Here is a 19046-nt window from a genome sequence, read left to right as displayed (position 1 = left end):
CCATGCTGACTCTGGTTAATCACTTCATTCTTATCCATGTACTTACATACATGTTGTTTAATAATTTGTTCAAAGATCTTTCCTGGTATAGAAGTCAGACTCACCGGCCTATAGTTCCCTGGGTCCACCTTCTTCCCCTTTTTGAAGATAGGAACAACATTTGCTCTTCTCCAGTCTTCTGGGACTTCTCCTGTTCTCCAAGAATTTTCAAAGATTATGGAGAGTGGTTCTAAAATTTCTTCTACGATCTCCTTCAGTACTCTGGGGTGTAATTCATCTGGACCTGGAGACTTGAGCTCATTTATGTTAGCTAAATATTCCCTCACAATCTTTCTGTTTACCGATAACTTGGATTCCTCTATTCCTTTAAAAGGACAGTGAAGATCAGTTGATGTTACATTTTCTTTCTGAGAGAAAACAGATGCAAAATAGGAATTAAAAAGTTCGGCCTTCTCAACATCCTCTCTTACCATTTCTCCATTTTCATCCTGTAAAAATCCTATAGCATCTTTGACTTTTCTTTTACTTTTGACATACCCCCAAAATCCTTTTTTATTGCTTTTGACATCTCTTGCAAGCCTTAATTCATTGTCAGCTTTAGCTAACCTGATACGTGCCCTGCAGGATCTGCAGACTGCATTATAATCTTCTTTAGATATGCCTCCCTCTTTCCATTTAATAAACATTTCTTTCTTTCTTTTTAGCATGTGTTTAAGTTCTGTGTTCATCCATCCTGGTTTCCTTAAATGCTTCCCATTCTTCCTACTTTTCGGGATTGTTAACGATTGTGCTTTGAGAATCTCATTTTTAAAAATTTCCCATCCTTCCTGGACATTTTTGTCCTTAAGGACATCCAGCCATTGGATCCCTCCTATTCTCTTACTGAGTCTCTTAAAATCTGCCTTTCTAAAATCTAACCTTGAAGTTTGAGTCTTCACATGTCTTCCTCCTCTAGTTATCCAAAATTCTATAATAGCATGATCGCTGCCTCCTAGGGTCCCAGCCACTTTTACCTCCTCAACCATTTCCTCCCTGTTTATAAGGATTAGATCCAAAGTAGCAGATCCCCTTGTTTTCTCCCCTACCTTTTGGAAGATAAAGTTGTCAGCAAGAGAGGATAAGAATTTGCTTGACCTGTTAGTTTTACTTGAGAGAGATTCCCAACAAATGTCTGGATAGTTGAAATCTCCCATGACCACTACGTCATATTTTTTGGAGAACTTGGTCATTTGATACATAAAGAGTTCATCCATATCTTCAGCTTGCCCAGGTGGCCTGTAGTAAATGCCTACAATGGTGTCCTTTCCGTTGTTCTCTCCTTGTATTCTTACCCAAACAGTTTCCACAGAACTCCCAGTCTCTGAAGCTTCAATCTCTGTGCAGATATTCGCTTTTCTAACATACAATGCAACACCTCCTCCTCGTTTATCAAGTCTGTTTCTTGCAAATAAGTTGTATCCTTTTAGCCTTTTATTCCAATCATGTGTATCGTCCCACCAAGTTTCAGTGATTCCAATGACATCATATTCCTTTTCCTGCATTAGTAGTTCCAATTCTCCTTGTTTGTTGCCCATGCTTTGTGCATTTGTATAAAAACATTTTAGTTTGTGATTGGTTTCTCTTCCTCCCATATTTTTATTATTTAGATTTTTTTGTCTTTGTTCTTCTTTTCCACTTCCAGTAGCAGAGATCTCAATAGTATTTGTCAGCTGTATGGCTTTTTCTTGCCTTTTGCTTCCCTTCCCACATTGTTCTAGTTTAAAGCTCTTCTGATGAGTGTAGCAAGGCGACTTCCAAATACATGTTTTCCAGTCTTCGTAAGGTGCACCCCGTTTTTGCTATGTAATCTAATGTCATCATGAGTTAGGGGTTAAAACACATATTTCAGTGATGCCTCTCTTATCAAGCTCCAGGTTTTGTTTGCTTACAATGATTGTTTTAGCACCAGTAGCTTATCATTGCTGTGACTAGCTGGTCTGTGAACCTTGGTCCAACCCCCCCTCCTGTGATAGGTAGCTCACTGTCTATAGACATTCTATATACAAAGCCTGGTGGGGGCGGTGGCAACTTTTCAGCTCTGCTTCATTGCTAAATCTAAAACCTCTGATTGTGTGAGAACGGCTGCACCCAGTAATCTAAGTGATACATTGTTGGATTCAGCTTCTCTCTGCCTACATAAGGCTGTTCTCAGATGAGGTAGCAAAAACCTGCTGACCGATTCCCTTTAATCAAATGCCGCCGTCAATACTTCCCACTCCTCCGGCACTATGTCAGCGGCTTGCTGGGTTTTACCTTCCTGAAGACACTTGTGTAGCCACTCCTCACCACTGCTCTTTACATGAGGAACATCTGACTGGTGCGCAAAATGAGCTTTATAAAAACTCCAGACTCTCGCTCAAAGTGCTCTCCACCAATCCAGTCACATCTCACCAGATTTGCCTGGTAATGGAGACAACCTGAGAAGATTCTAGAAAGGGGAGTACCATAAGTATACCCCAGAAAGGAGGGCGGAATGTACCAACAATTAAAATAAAGAGGAACACAATGAATAAGTACTTGAAGGGGGAATATTAAGAGGTTAAAACTAACAGAATGGAAGCAATAACATTTAAAGAGAGAGATGCTAAAGAGAACCTCTAACCTTATGTCTTATATTCTAGGTTCTTCAAAGTAGCCACCTTTTGCTTTGATGACTGCTTTGCACACTCTTGGCATTCTCTTGATGAGCTTCAAGAGGTAGTCACCGGAAATGGTCTTCCAACAATCTTGAAGGAGTTCCCAGAGATACTTAGCACTTGTTGGCCCTTTTGCCTTCAATCTGCGGTCCAGCTCACCCCAAACCATCTCGATTGGGTTCCGGTCTGGTGACTGTGGAGGCCAGGTCATCTGGCGTAGCACCCCATCACTCTCCTTCTTGGTCAAATAGCCCTTACACAGCCTGGAGGTGTGTTTGGGGTCATTGTCCTGTTGAAAAATAAATGATGGTCCAACTAAACGCAAACCGGATGGAATACCATGCCGCTTGCATGATGCTGTGGTAGCCATGCTGGTTCAGTAGGCCTTCAATTTTGAATAAATCCCCAACAGTGTCACCAGCAAAGCACCCCCACACCATCACACCACCTCCTCCATGCTTCACGGTGGGAACCAGGCAGGTAGAGTCCATCCGTTCACCTTTTCTGCGTCGCACAAAGACACGGTGGTTGGAACCAAAGATCTCAAATTTGGACTCATCAGACCAAAGCACAGATTTCCACTGGTCTAATGTCCATTCCTTGTGATCTTTAGCCCAAACAAGTCTCTTCTGCTTGTTGCCTGTCCTTAGCAGTGGTTTCCTAGCAGCTATTTTACCATGAAGGCCAGCTGCACAAAGTCTCCTCTTAACAGTTGTTGAAGAGATGTGTCTGCTGCTAGAACTCTGTGTGGCATTGACCTGGTCTCTAATCTGAGCTGCTGTTAACCTGCGATTTCTGAGTCTTGTGACTCAGATAAACTTATCCTCAGAAGCAGAGGTGACTCTTGGTCTTCCTTTCCTGGGTCGGTCCTCATGTGAGCCAGTTTCTTTGTAGCGCTTGATGGTTTTTGCAACTGCACTTGGGGACACTTTCAAAGTTTGCCCAATTTTTTGGACTGACTGACCTTCATTTCTCAAAGTAATGATGGCCACTCGTTTTTCCTTACTTAGCTGCTTTTTTCTTGCCATAATGCAAATTCTACCAGTCTATTCAGTAGGACTATCAGCTGTGTATCCACCTGACTTCTGCACAACACAACTGATGGTCCCAACCCCATTTATAAGGCAAGAAATCCCACTTATTAAACCTGACAGGGCACACCTGTGAAGTGAAAACCATTTCCGGTGACTACCTCTTGAAGCTCATCAAGAGAATGCCAATAGTGTGCAAGGCAGTCATGAAAGCAAAAGGTGGCTACTTTGAAGAACCTAGAATATAAGACTTATTTTCAGTTGTTTCACACATTTTTGTTAAGTATATAATTCCACATGTGTTAATTCATAGTTTTGATGCCTTCAGTGTGAATGTACAATTTTCAAAGTCATGAAAATACAGAAAAATCTTTAAATGAGAAGGTGTGTCCAAACTTTTGGTGTGTACTGTACCTCTCAATTGTAATATAAAACATCAGTACAATTGTTGCGTTTATATTACTAAAAAAATATATAATCAGTTTTATTCTTTGCAGATGACTGTACCGGGAGTTCAGAGGGACATCCAAAATCTTCACATGTTAATGCAGATGATTGTAATATCATTCAATATGTATATGAGGAGAATGCCAATATTGAAGATATTCCCTCCACCCCTCGTATCCAAAATGTATCATCTGATCCTTTTAAACATTCTGATTCTTCACAGATTGTAAAGCAAAAACGTTACAGATTGGGCGTTGAACATCAAAAAGCTCCCAGGGGTGAAAAGCCATATTTATGTTCAGAATGTGGCAAATATTTTCCCACAAAATCAGGTTTGCTTAGACATCACAGAATTCACACAGGGGAAAAGCCATTTTCATGTTTAGAGTGTGGGAAATGTTTTACCCAAAAACCAACTCTTAATAAACATCAAAGAATTCACACAGGAGAGAAGCCATTTTCATGTTTAGAGTGTGGGAAATGTTTTACCCAAAAAGCAGCTCTTAGTAAACATCAAAGAATTCACACAGGGGAGAAGCCATTTTCATGTCAGAAATGTGGAAAATGCTTTAGCCATAAATCATATCTTATTAGCCATGAGAGAATTCATGAAGGAAAGCCATTTTCATGTTCAGAATGTGGGAAATGTTTTGATCAGAAATCACATCTGGTTAGACATCAGAAAAAACACACAGGGGAGAAACCATTTTCTTGTTCAGAATGTGGGATCTGTTTTAACCAGAATCATAATCTTATTAGACATCAAATAATTCACACAGGAGAGAAGCCATTTACTTGTTCAGATTGTGGAAAATGTTTTACTGTAAAATCAGTTTTGATTAGACATCAAAGAAGCCACAAAGGTGAAAAGCCATATTCATGTTCAGAATGTGGGAAATGTTTTGAACAGAAACATCGTCTTATTGGACATCAAAGACTTCACACAGGGGAGAAGCCGTATTCATGTTCAGAATGTGGAAAATGTTTTACCATGAAATCAAATCTGATTAGACATCAAAAAAGTCACACTGGTGAGAAGCCATTTTCATGTTCAGAATGTGGGAAATGTTTTACCATGAAACCAGATCTGATTAAACATCATAGAAGCCACACAGGGGAAAAACCATTTTCATGTTCAGAATGTGGAAAATGTTTTGCTGTGAAACAAAATCTTGTTAAACATCAGAAATTTCACACAGGGGTGAAGCCATTCTCATGTTCAGAATGTGGAAAATGTTTTACCATGAAACCAAATCTGATTAGACATCAAAAAATTCACACAGGGGAGAAGCCATTTTCATGTTTACAATGTGGAAAATGTTTTGATCAGAAACATCTTCTTATAACACATCAAATAATTCACACAGGGGAGAAGCCATTTTCATGTTCAGAATGTGGGAAATGTTATTTTGTGAAATCACAGCTTGTTAAACATCAGAAAATTCACACAGGGGAGAAGCCATTTACATGTTCAGAATGTGAGAAATGTTTTACTGTGAAATCAGATCTTCTTAAACATCAGAGAATTCACACAGGGGAGAAGCCATTTTTATGTTCACAATGTGGGAAATGTTTTACTCAGAGAAATGTTCTTATTAGACATCAAAGAATTCACACAGGAGAGAAGCCGTACTCATGTTCACTATGTGGAAAATGTTTTAATCAGAAAAATGTTCTTATTAGACATCAACAAATTCACACAGGGGAAAAGCCATTTCCATGTTCTGAATGTGAGAAATGTTTTATTATGAAATCAGATCTTGTTAATCATCAGAGAACTCACACAGGGGAGAAGCCATTTTCATGTTCACAATGTGGAAAATGTTTTAATCAGAAAAATGTTCTTATTAGACATCAAAAAATTCACACAGGAGAGAAGCCGTTTTCATGCTCAAAATGCAGACAATGCTTTATCCATAAGTCAGACCTTGTTAGTCATGAAAGATCTCACACAGAGGGAAGCCAGCTTCATGTTTAGCACGTGGGAAATGTTTCTCTATTAGATCAGATCTTGTTAAACATCAGAGAATTTACACGGGAAAAAACACTTTCAAGTTTAGAACGTGGAAATCATTATAGATTCAAATCAAGTCTGATTGAACATCAAACAGCTCACACAGGGTTGAAGCCATGTTTATGTTTTACTAGATAGACTATACCGAGTATATAGACAAGACAGCACGGGATCGCAGCTGATTCTTTTTGTGAAGTAAAACATTTCCCTCCCTGTTTAAAAACAGCATCTGTGATCCCATGTTGTCCTGTCTGTATACTCTCTTTTGCTTCTCTGATGACCAGGAGCTGTGGTATGATCAGACCATGTTCCTGCACAATCAGACACCAGTCATTACATAGTACACAGCAGGGGCACATTTATAAGATTATCTCAGCACAGGAACATTTTATTTAACACATTCAATTATGGAACTTATTTTTATTCCAAGATCTATTGATTAAAATGTACTTTGCTCACGGGAAAACCCCTTTAAGACTTTTGTTCACGATAATTGTGTAATGTAATAATTAATAATTTCTCACTCATTGATGATGCAATGGAAATGGAGGTCGTTTCCATAACAACACCTGCAAACAATAAATGAATAAGCAATTATTTGTACACAATAATCGTTTCACGTAAATTCTTGACTGACTTCAACATTAGGTCATGTATGGTGACCATATAGTAAGTCACTTTTACAATCCTCATCTTGTCTCAATGGGCCTTAAGACATAGAAAGGGTGATGAGCATCAAAGAACTCACACAGTGGAGGAGCCGTATGCATGCCCAGAATGCGGAAAATGTTTTATAAATCACAGTTTGTTAAACATCTGAGAATTCACATTGGGGAGAAGCCATATTCATGTTCAGAGTGTAAGAAGTTATATCAATTAACCTCTACCCATCACTGTGCTGCCCTTTAACGTCTTTATAGATTTGCCACCTTCCATTAGGACATGAAAGGGCAGTGATTACTCACCCATGGGATCCTGATCCTTTGGTGATTACTGCTTTGCAAATTTCAATTCCCCCTGCTAGTAGAGATGTAACAGAGGATTTGAGTGCTGTCAATGTTTGCTTAATTAACTCTTTACTTGGTGCAATTAAAGTGACTGTCAAGGAATGACACCGGAGAGACGACGCAAAAGCCCACCGATGTCACCAATTGTCAAAGATCACAGCCTGGAAGGTCGCACAGATCCACCCGCTGTTATCTTTTTGCCACGAACAGCTCTATACTGCCCCCTTATCGTCCAGACAATTATGCAATTTACAGATGATTAACGGAGGAGCCCGTAGGTCGTTTCCACTAATAAGCCGGATATTGGGAAACTAACAGTGAGCGTATGGTATATACACTTTCGATTCCAACGCATGGAATATATATATACCCTGGTACGGTCACTGCTAACTCATTATATATTATTGTTATGCATAAAATACAATAAAGTTGTCATCATCTTCCTAGGATTCGATTTTTCCATTCAAACAAACTAATACAACCCTCTTACCCCCCCCCGATAACACTCCAGAGAAATGTATATTCATACAATTTTTTTTATTTATGATGTACAGTAGAGACCAAAAGTTTGGACACACCTTCTCATTTAAAGATTTGTATGTATTTTCATGACTATGAAAATTGTACATTCACACTGAAGGCATCAAAACTATGAATTAACACATGTGGAATTATATACTTAACAAAAAAATGTGAAACAATTGAAAATATGTCTTAAATTCTAGATTCTTCAAAGTAGCCACCTTTTGCTTTGATGACTGCTTTACACACTCTTGGCATTCTCTTGATGAGCTTCAAGAGGTAGTCACCGGAAATGGTCTTCGAACAATCTTGAAGGAGTTCCCAGAGATGCTTAGCACTTGTTGGCCCTTTTGCCTTCACTCTGTGGTCCAGCTCACCCCGAACCATCTCGATTGGGTTCAGGTCTGGTGACTGTGGATGCCAGGTCATCTGGCGTAGCACCCCATCACTCTCCTTCTTGGTCAAATAGCCCTTACACAGCCTGGAGGTGTGTTTGGGGTCATTGTCCTGTTGAAAAATAAATGATGGTCCAACTAAACGCAAACCGGATGGAATAGCATGCCGCTGCAAGATTCTGTGGTAGCCATGCTGGTTCAGTATGCCTTCAATTTTAAATAAATCCCCAACAGTGTCACCAGCAAAGCACCCCCACACCATCACACCTGCTCCTCCATGCTTCACGGTGGGAACCAGGCATGTAGAGTCCATCCGTTCACCTCTTCTGCGTCGCACAAAGACACGGTGGTTGGAACCAAAGATCTCAAATTTGGACTCATCAGACCAAAGCACAGATTCCACTTGTCTAATGTCCATTCCTTGTATTCTTTAGCCCAAACAAGTCTCTTCTGCTTGTTGCCTGTCCTTAGCAGTGGTTTCCTAGCAGCTATTTTACCATGAAGGCCTGCTGCACAAAGTCTCCTCTTAACAGTTGTTGAAGAGATGTGTCTGCTGCTAGAACTGTATCTGAGCTGCTGTTAACCTGCGATTTCTGAGGCTGGTGACTCGGATAAACTTATCCTCAGAAGCAGAGGTGACTCTTGGTCTTCCTTTCCTGGGGCGGTCCTCATATGAGCCAGTTTCTTTGTAGCCAGTTTCTTTGTAGCGCTTTATGGTTTTTGCAACTGCACTTGGGGACACTTTCAAAGTTTGCCCAATTTTTCGGACTGACTGACCTTCATTTCTTAAAGTAATGATGGCCACTTGTTTTTCTTTACTTAGAATTTGTATTATGGCAAGAAAAAAACAGCTAACAGTCTATTCAGTAGGACTATCAGCTGTGTATCCACCTGACTTCTGCACAACACAACTGATGATCCCAACCTCATTTATAAGGCAAGAAATCCCACTTATTATACCTGACAGGGCACACCTGTGAAGTGAAAACCATTTCTGGTGACTACCTCTTGAAGCTCATCAAGAGAATGCCAAGAGTGTGCAAAGCAGTCATCAAAGCAAAAGGTGGCTACTTTGAAGAACCAAGAATATAAGACATATTTTCAGTTGTTTCACACTTTTTTTTGCTAAGTATATAATTCCACATGTGTTAATTCATAGTTTTGATGCCTTCAGTGTGAATGTACAATTTTCATAGTCAAGAAAATACAGAAAAATCTTTAAATGAGGTGTGTCCAAACTTTTGGTCTGTACTGTACATCTCAATTGTAATATAAAACATAAGTACAATTGTTACGTTTATGTTACTAAAAAATATATAATCAGTTTTATTCTTTGCAGATGACTGTACCGGGAGCTGAGAGGGACATCCAAAATCTTCACATGTTAATGCTGATGATTGTAGTATCATTCAATATGTATATGAGGAGAATGCCAATATTGAAGATATACCCTCCACCCCTCGTATCCAAAATGTATCATCTGATCCTTTTAAACATTCTGATTCATCACAGATTGTAAAGCAAAAACGTTACAGATTTGGCGTTGAACATCAAAAAGCTCCCAGGGGTGAAAAGCCATATTTATGTTCAGAATGTGGCAAATATTTTCCCACAAAATCAGGTTTGCTTAGACATCACAGAATTCACACAGGGGAAAAGCCATTTTCATGTTTAGAGTGTGGGAAATGTTTTACCCAAAAACCAACTCTTAATAAACATCAAATAATTCACACAGGAGAGAAGCCATTTTCATGTTTAGAGTGTGGGAAATGTTTTACCCAAAAAGCAGCTCTTAGTAAACATCAAAGAATTCACACAGGGGAGAAGCCATTTTCATGTCAGAAATGTGGAAAATGCTTTAGCCATAAATCATATCTTATTAGCCATGAGAGAATTCATGAAGGAAAGCCATTTTCATGTTCAGAATGTGGGAAATGTTTTGATCAGAAATCACATCTGGTTAGACATCAGAAAAAACACACAGGGGAGAAACCATTTTTGGGATCTGTTTTAACCAGAATCATAATCTTATTAGACATCAAAGAATTCACACAGGAGAGAAGCCATTTACATGTTCAGATTGTGGAAAATGTTTTACTGTAAAATCAGTTTTGATTAGACATCAAAGAAGCCACAAAGGTGAAAAGCCATATTCATGTTCAGAATGTGGGAAATGTTTTGAACAGAAACATCGTCTTATTGGACATCAAAGACTTCACACAGGGGAGAAGCCGTATTCATGTTCAGAATGTGGAAAATGTTTTACCATGAAATCAAATCTGATTAGACATCAAAAAAGTCACACTGGTGAGAAGCCATTTTCATGTTCAGAATGTGGGAAATGTTTTACCATGAAACCAGATCTGATTAAACATCATAGAAGCCACACAGGGGAAAAACCATTTTCATGTTCAGAATGTGGAAAATGTTTTGCCGTAAAACAAAATCTTGTTAAACATCAGAAATTTCACACAGGGGTGAAGCCATTCTCATGTTCAGAATGTGGAAAATGTTTTACCATGAAACCAAATCTGATTAGACATCAAAAAATTCACACAGGGGAGAAGCCATTTTCATGTTCAGAATGTGGGAAATGTTATTTTGTGAAATCACAGCTTGTTAAACATCAGAAAATTCACACAGGGGAGAAGCCATTTACATGTTCAGAATGTGAGAAATGTTTTACTGTGAAATCAGATCTTCTTAAACATCAGAGAATTCACACAGGGGAGAAGCCATTTTTATGTTCACAATGTGGGAAATGTTTTACTCAGAGAAATGTTCTTATTAGACATCAAAGAATTCACACAGGAGAGAAGCTGTACTCATGTTCACTATGTGGAAAATGTTTTAATCAGAAAAATGTTCTTATTAGACATCAACAAATTCACACAGGGGAAAAGCCATTTCCATGTTCTGAATGTGAGAAATGTTTTATTATGAAATCAGATCTTGTTAATCATCAGAGAACTCACACAGGGGAGAAGCCATTTTCATGTTCACAATGTGGAAAATGTTTTAATCAGAAAAATGTTCTTATTAGACATCAAAAAATTCACACAGGAGAGAAGCCGTATTCATGCTCAAAATGCGGACAATGCTTTATCCATAAGTCAGATCTTGTTAGTCATGAAAGATCTCACACAGAGGGAAGCCAGCTTCATGTTTAGAACGTGGGAAATGTTTCTCTGTTAGATAAGATCTTGTTAAACATCAGAGAATTTACACGGGAAAAAACACTTTCAAGTACAGAACGTCGAAATCATTATAGTTTCAAATCAAGTCTGATTGAACATCAAACAGCTCACGTATGGTTGAAGCCATGTTTATGTTTTACTAGATAGACTATGCCGCGTATATAGACAAGACAGCACGGGATCGCAGCTGATTCTTTTTGTGAAGTAAAACATTTCCCTCCCTGTTTAAAAACAGCATCTGTGATCCCATGTTGTCCTGTCTGTATACTCTCTTTTGCTTCCTCCTCTGCCCAGGAGCTGTGGTATGATCAGACCATGTTCCTGCACAATCAGACACAGCCATTACACAGTACACAGCAGGGGAACATTTATAAGATTATCTCAGCACAGGAACATTTTATTTAACACATTCAATTATGGAACTTATTTTTATTCCAAGATCTATTGATTAAAATGTACTTTGCTCACGGGAAAACCCCTTTAAGACTTTTGTTCACGATAATTGTGTAATGTAATAATTAATAATTTCTCGCTCATTGATGATGCAATGGAAATGGAGGTCGTTTCCATAACATCACCTGTAAACAATAAATGAATAAGCAATTATTTGTGCACAATAATTGTTTCACGTAAATTCTTGACTGACTTCAACATTAGGTCATGTATGGTGACCATATAGTAAGTCACTTTTACAATCCTCATCTTGTCTCAATGGGCCTTAAGACATAGAAAGGGTGATGAGCATCAAAGAACTCACACAGTGAAGGAGCCGTATGCATGCCCAGAATGCGGAAAATGTTTTATAAATCACAGTTTGTTAAACATCTGAGAATTCACATTGGGGAGAAGCCATATTCATGTTCAGAGTGTAAGAAGTTATATCAATTAAACTCTACCCATCACTGTGCTGCCCTTTAACGTCTTTATAGATTTGCCACCTTCCATTAGGACATGAAAGGGCAGTGATTACTCACCCATGGGATCCTGATCCTTTGGTGATTACTGCTTTGCAAATTTCAATTCCCCCTGCTAGTAGAGATGTAACAGAGGATTTGAGTGCTGTCAATGTTTGCTTAATTAACTCTTTACTTGGTGCAATTAAAGTGACTGTCAAGGAATGACACCGGAGAGACGACGCAAAAGCCCACCGATGTCACCAATTGTCAAAGATCACAGTCTGGAAGGTCGCACAGATCCACCCACTGTTATCTTTTTGCCACGAACAGCTCTATACTGCCCCCTTATCGTCCAGACAATTATGCAATTTACAGATGATTAACGGAGGAGCCCGTAGGCCGTTTCCACTAATAAGCCGGATATTGGGAAACTAACAGTGAGCATATGGTATATACACTTTCGATTCCAACGCATGGAATATATATATACCCTGGTACGGTCACTGCTAACTCATTATATATTTTTGTTATGCATAAAATACAATAAAGTTGTCATCATCTTCCTAGGATTCGATTTTTCCATTCAAACAAACTAATACAACCCTCTTACCCCCCCCCCCCCGATAACACTCCAGAGAAATCTATATTCATACAATTTTTTTTATTTATGATGTACAGTACAGACCAAAAGTTTGGACACACCTTCTCATTTAAAGATTTGTATGTATTTTCATGACTATGAAAATTGTACATTCACACTGAAGGCATCAAAACTATGAATTAACACATGTGGAATTATATACTTAACAAAAAAATGTGAAACAATTGAAAATATGTCTTAAATTCTAGATTCTTCAAAGTAGCCACCTTTTGCTTTGCTGACTGCTTTGCACACTCTTGGCATTCTCTTGATGAGCTTCAAGAGGTAGTAAAACAACATAGATTATAACAGTACCTCTCCTTTTACGAGGATCCACTGGATCCTCTAGGCCGAGCCTTACCAGGTAATCTCCTGTGAAAAGCCTTAATTAGCCTTGAGGTCGAGACGTCCTCGGCCTTCACCCAGGAATTATCCTCGGGGCCGAAACCTCACCAGGACACAAGATAATGTAATCTCCCTCTATGCCACCTGGAATCTAAAATGCAAAAAATCTCAAATTCACCATCCTCATCAACAGGAGGAACAGTAGACTTTGCCTGCTTATCAGGCGGGTCCACCTTCTTAAGTAACGACACATGAAACACAGAATTAATCCTCCAGGACGAGGGAATGCCCAACCTCACCGCTGCCGAGTTGACAATCTGAACCACTTTGAAAGGACCCACAAATTTAGGACCCAGTTTTTTAGAATGAATTTTCAAACGAAGATTCCTAGAGGACAACCAAACCATGTCCCCAACAGCAAACAAGGACGCCTTTCTTTTTTTGTCAAAATACCTTTTTGATCTCCTGTCAGCCGCTTTAAGATTCAGGCGTACACTGGTCCAAACCCTCTGCAAATCACCAGAAAAATTGTCTTCCTCCGGTACAGCAGCCCCAACTTTGGAAAATGGGCCAAAAGATGGATACCTGCCAGCACAACAAAATAAAGGAGAACACCCAGCCGACGAAGAAGTATGATCATTAAGGGCAAACTCTGCAAGTGGTATAAATTCCGATCACATTTCCTGATTGTCTGCCACAAAACATCTGTGGTCTTCTATCAGAAACAACGTCTGTGGGAACACCATGGAGCCTGACAATCTCCTTCACAAAAGCCTTAGCAGGAGTCTTGGCGCAAGGTAACTTGTTGAATGGAACCAGATGACACATTTTACTAAACTGGTCCACAACAACCCAGATGACAGAAAAACCCTCCGATACAGGCAGATCGGTGATAAAATCCATGGCAAGGTGCGTCCATGGTGAACTAGGAACTTCCAAGGGGCACAGCAACCCCGCATCCGGAGCGTGAGAGACCTTCGACCTAGCGCACACAGAACACTGACGCACCCACTTGATGACTTCTCTTTGCCACCAGAAACTCCGACAGATAGACTTCCTAGTTTCAGAAATCCCTGGGTGACCCGACAAACGAGACTCATGACATTTAACAAACAATGCTCTCCTCAAGGCTCTAGGCACAAACAATTTACCACACGGAGTGTTAGTTGGTGCCGCGCTCTGAGCTCCTAGGATGCTATTCTCCAACTCTGAATCCAATGCGGCCACCACCACCCCTCTCTGCAAAATACACTCCTCCCTCTCAGCATTCACCGCTGGAGAGAAACTGAGAGAGAAAGTGTCAGCCTTAACAACATAGTCCCCGGGACAAAGGTTACAGGAAAATTTAACTGGGCAAAAAACAGTGCCCACCTAGCCTGATGGGCATTCAAACGTTTAGCTGCGTCCAGATAAATCAAATTCTTATGATCAGTGAAAACCTGTATAGGATGTCGAGCCCCCTCCAAAAAATGTCGCCAATGCTCGAACGCGAGTTTAATAGCCAACAACTCACGATTCCCAACATCATAGTTGAGCTCTGTCTCAGAAATTTTTTTTGAAAAGAAAGCACATGGATGCACTCCATCCTCTCTATCCTGGGACAGAACTGCCCCTACGCCTGTAGATCAAGCATCCACCTCAACCAAAAATGGCTTAGTCTCATCCATCTGGATAAGAACAGGAGCCTCTCCTTGAGATACTCAAAAGCTTCAATAGCCTCAGTGGACCAATGGACTGTATTAGCACCCTTCTTGGTGAGATCAGTAATGGGTTTAGCGATGACAGATAAATTCTTTATGAATTTCCTGTAATAATTGGCAAACCCCAAAAACCTCTGTATGGACTTCAAACCTTCAGGCCTCGGCGACTCCAGCACAGCCTGAACTTTCACCGGGTCCATCTCAAAACCATCACAAGAGACAAAGTAACCCAAAAAACTAATTTTCTGGACAGCAAACTGACACTTCTCCAATTTAGCAAAGAGTGTGTTATCTCTCAGTATCTGAAGAATTTCGCGGACTCTCTGCCAATGAGACTCAAGATCCGATGAATAAATCAAAATATCATCCAGATAAACAATAATACTCCTACCGATCAAGGGTCTCAGAATGTCATTGATGAAATTTTGAAAAAATGCAGGAGCGTTAGTAAGCCCAAAAGGCATCACCAAACACTCAAAATGTCCTTCCGGGGTGTTAAAAGCTGTCTTCCATTCATTTCCGTCCTTCACCCGCAGCAAATTGTATGCCCCACGAAGGTCAATCTTAGAAAACCATTTAGCTCCAGTCAATTGGTTAAACAAATCTGGAATAAGTGGTAACGGGTAAGGACTGCGCAAAGTGATCTTATTAATCTCCAGAAAATCCAGACATGGCCTAAGACCCCCATCCTTCTTTTTGACTAAAAAGAACCCAACCTCCACAGGAGACTTAGAGGGTCTTATGTGACCTGCAGCTAAACTAGTCTGAAAGTATTCTTTCAAAGACTCCCTCTCGGGAATTGTCAGATTAAACAACCGACTCTTTGGGAGCTTAGCATCAGGGACTAACTCAATAGCACAATCGTAATCTCTATGAGGTGGTAAAGCTTTCCAATCCACCTCCGAAACAACCCTCCAAAAATCCTGAATGGGTTCAGGTAACTCCCCCTTGACAACAGCCGCAATGTGAACATTACAACATTTACCATAACACCCCTGACCGCAGGATCTTGTGGAACTAGATGACCAGTCCAGCAAAGGATTATGTACTTTTAACCAGGGCAACCCCAGGACGACCGGGGAAGGCAATTTAGCAAGTACAAATAAGTCAATCTGCTCCTGATGTTCCATATTCATAGTAAGCGGAAACTCGGTGACTTTTCGAAGAATGCTCCCATGCTCCAGGGGAGTATTATCAATCGCCACCACAGGAAAAGGAGACGACAAAGGTTCAGAACCGAAGTTATACTTTTCAAGAAACTGTTGATCAATCAAATTAAGTGCAGAACCACAGTCCACCATTACCTGAAACTCAATCGAACGACCCTGACAGGTGGTATTACCAGGAAAAAACACCCCAGCAGAACGTAAAAACGCAATGCGAATGGGAGTGTTATTTCTACTGACCATTTTTTTGTCTTTCCTTAAGAGAACATTGCTTTAAAAAATTATCAGCCTTACCGCAATACAAGCAAAGTCCCTCAGAGAGCCTCCTGTCTCTCTCCTTGGAACGGGATGACATTGCCCCCACCTGCATAGGTTCCCCAGTGTCAGCAGGATTATCGTGAGAAACAGAATCCAGCAATATAGGAAACTTCTCATTCTGTCTGGCCCTCAACCTTCTATCCACAAGGATAGCTAATTGCATGGCAACTTGCAAAGTATCAGGTGCAGGAAATGCAATGAGCAAATCTTTAACCTTTTCACTCAAGCCTGCCAGAAACTGAAACTTGAGTGCCAGGTCGTTCCACCTGACCTCTGCAGACCATCGTCTGAACAGGATGCAATAACTCTCAGCATCAAGAGAACCCTTTTTGAGACGACTGAGCTCTGCCTCAGCTGATGTAACCTGATCAGGATCATCATACAGCAAACCCATGGCATCAAAAAATGCCTCCACAGACTTCAAACAATGATCATCAGGAGACAAGGAAACCGCCCAGATTTGAGGTTCTTTACGCAATAGAGACATAATAATCCCTACAGGCTGTAGTTCACTCCCAGAAGATCTAGCTCTGAGCCAAAAATACAACAAACAAGCAATGAAAAAAAATCCTATCGTTTCCCCGAGAAACACTCAGGTAATCCTACCTTAGGTTCTTCATAGCGTTCTGCAGGGTATTTACTCACGTACTGCTGAAGACCGGCAAGCTCCAGAGTAAACCCTTGCAAGCGTTGAGCAAGCTCCTGGACGGTACTCATAGAAGAAAACCCAGGAAGAGGAGAGGAGTAGAAAAAAAAAAAATCTTTTTTTCTTTTTTTTTAAACGGGGCTGGACAAACTGTTATGTTCTGCTACTAAGAACTAAGGAATAGGAGGGAGAAGCTGTCCCTGCACTGACACTCTGCTTAAACCCTACGCTGGGGTGGGTGCAGTGGCGACTGCTATGGTGCCTATGAGCTGGGGGGCCCATAGCAGTCCAGGGGCGGACATACCGCTGCTGGTGCAGCTGCGCCGGGGGGCCGCTGGTGCAGTGTCTCCCTGCTCGTGGCGGGCAGGGAGCGATCCCTGCAGCTCCGCTGCTGACAGGACAGAGTGGCAGCGGAGCTGCAGAGAACCGAGAGCAATTGTGGGGCTGATGGGGCTGGGGAGAGAGTTGATGGGTCTGGGGAGAGCAATGGTGGGGCTGGGAAGAGCAGTGATGCTGCAGCTTGCGGGGAAACGGGCAGAGAGGTAAGTGTTTTTTTTTATTTTTACTGAAACACTGGGGAGAGCAATAATGGGGCTGATTGGGCTGGAGAGAGCAATGGTAGGGCTGATGGGGCTGGGGAGAGCAATCGTGGGGCTGATAAGAGCAATGGTGGGGCTGGTGGAGCTGGGGAGAGCGCTGATGGGTCTGGGAAGAGCAATGGTGGGGCTGGGAAGAGCAGTGATGGGGCTGATGGGAGAGTAATGACGGGGGTTGCTGGGAGAGAACAATGAAGGGGGTGCTCGGAGAGAGCAATGACGGGAGTGCAGGGAGAGAGCAATTATGGGGGTGCTGGGAGAGAGCAATGATAGTGGTGCTGGGACAGAGCAATGATGGGGGTGCTCGGAGAGCGCAATGACGGGGTGCTGGGAGACAACAATGACAGGGTGCAGGGAGAGAGCAATGACGGGAGTGCTGGGAGAGAGCAATGACAGGAGTGCTGGGAGAGAGCAATTACGAGGGTGCTGGGAGAGCAATGACAGGGATGCTGGGACAGAGCAATGTTGGGGGTGCTGGTAGAGAGCAATGACGGGAGGTGCAGGGACATAGCAATGACGGGGGTGTTGGGAGAGAGCAATGATGGAGGTGCTGGGACAGAGCAATGATGGGGGTGCTTGTATATTTTCCGTGTGCACATAGCCTTACAGTTAATTGGGAAGAGTCACAGAGACTGAATAATTTATATTATTGGCAGGTGGAGATTATAGTTAATGGGGGGCACAGTGCTGCTTATCACTTTATATTTTGATTACTAAGTGGCTAATAGTATATTAATGGGGGGTTACAGATCTAGATTCAGGGGCGCAGCGCGGGGGAGACACGTGTATATATACAATATATGTGACCTTGTTATTATCTAGGCTGGAGATCATGCACCCTCTTGGCATTCTCTTGATGAGCTTCAAGAAGAAGTCACCGGAAATGGTCTTCCAACAATCTTGAAGGAGTTCCCAGAGATGATTAGCATTTGTTGGCCCTTTTGCCTTCACTCTGCGGTCCAGCTCACCCCAAACCCTCTCGATTGGGTTCAGGTCTGGTGACTGTGGAGGCCAGGTCATCTAGTGTAGCACCCCAGTCACTCTCCTTCTTTGTCAAATAGCCCTTACACAGCCTGGAGGTGTGTTTGGGGTCATTGTCCTGTTGAAAAATAAATGATGGTCCAACTAAACGCAAACCAGATGGAATAGCATGCCGCTGCAAGATGCTGTGGTAGCCATGCTGGTTCAGTATGCCTTCAATTTTGAATAAATCCCCAACAGTGTCACCAGCAAAGCACCCCCACACCATCACACCTCCTCCTCCATGCTTCACGGTGGGAACCAGGCATGCAGAGTCCATCCGTTCACCTTTTCTGCATCGCACAAAGACACGGTGGTTGGAACTAAAGATCTCAAATTTGGACTCATCAGACCAAACCACAGATTTCCACTGGTCTAATGTCCATTCCTTGTGTTCTTTAGCCCAAACAAGTCTCTTCTGCTTGTTTCCT

At 41.4% G+C, this 19046-nt stretch overlaps 1 pseudogene; it reads left to right on the top strand.

Annotated features, from left to right (window-relative positions):
* LOC141273200 (uncharacterized) overlaps positions 1-11908 on the top strand; it is a 74506-nt pseudogene extending 62598 nt beyond the window's left edge.
* Positions 11909-19046: the final 7138 nt, after the last annotated feature.

This window comes from Phyllobates terribilis, unplaced genomic scaffold, assembly GCF_046119375.1.
Source record: "Phyllobates terribilis strain yellow unplaced genomic scaffold, ASM4611937v1 Scaffold_1__5_contigs__length_1240528914, whole genome shotgun sequence".
Lineage (NCBI taxonomy): Eukaryota > Metazoa > Chordata > Amphibia > Anura > Dendrobatidae > Phyllobates > Phyllobates terribilis.
This window is presented reverse-complemented; position numbering and strand designations above follow the sequence as displayed.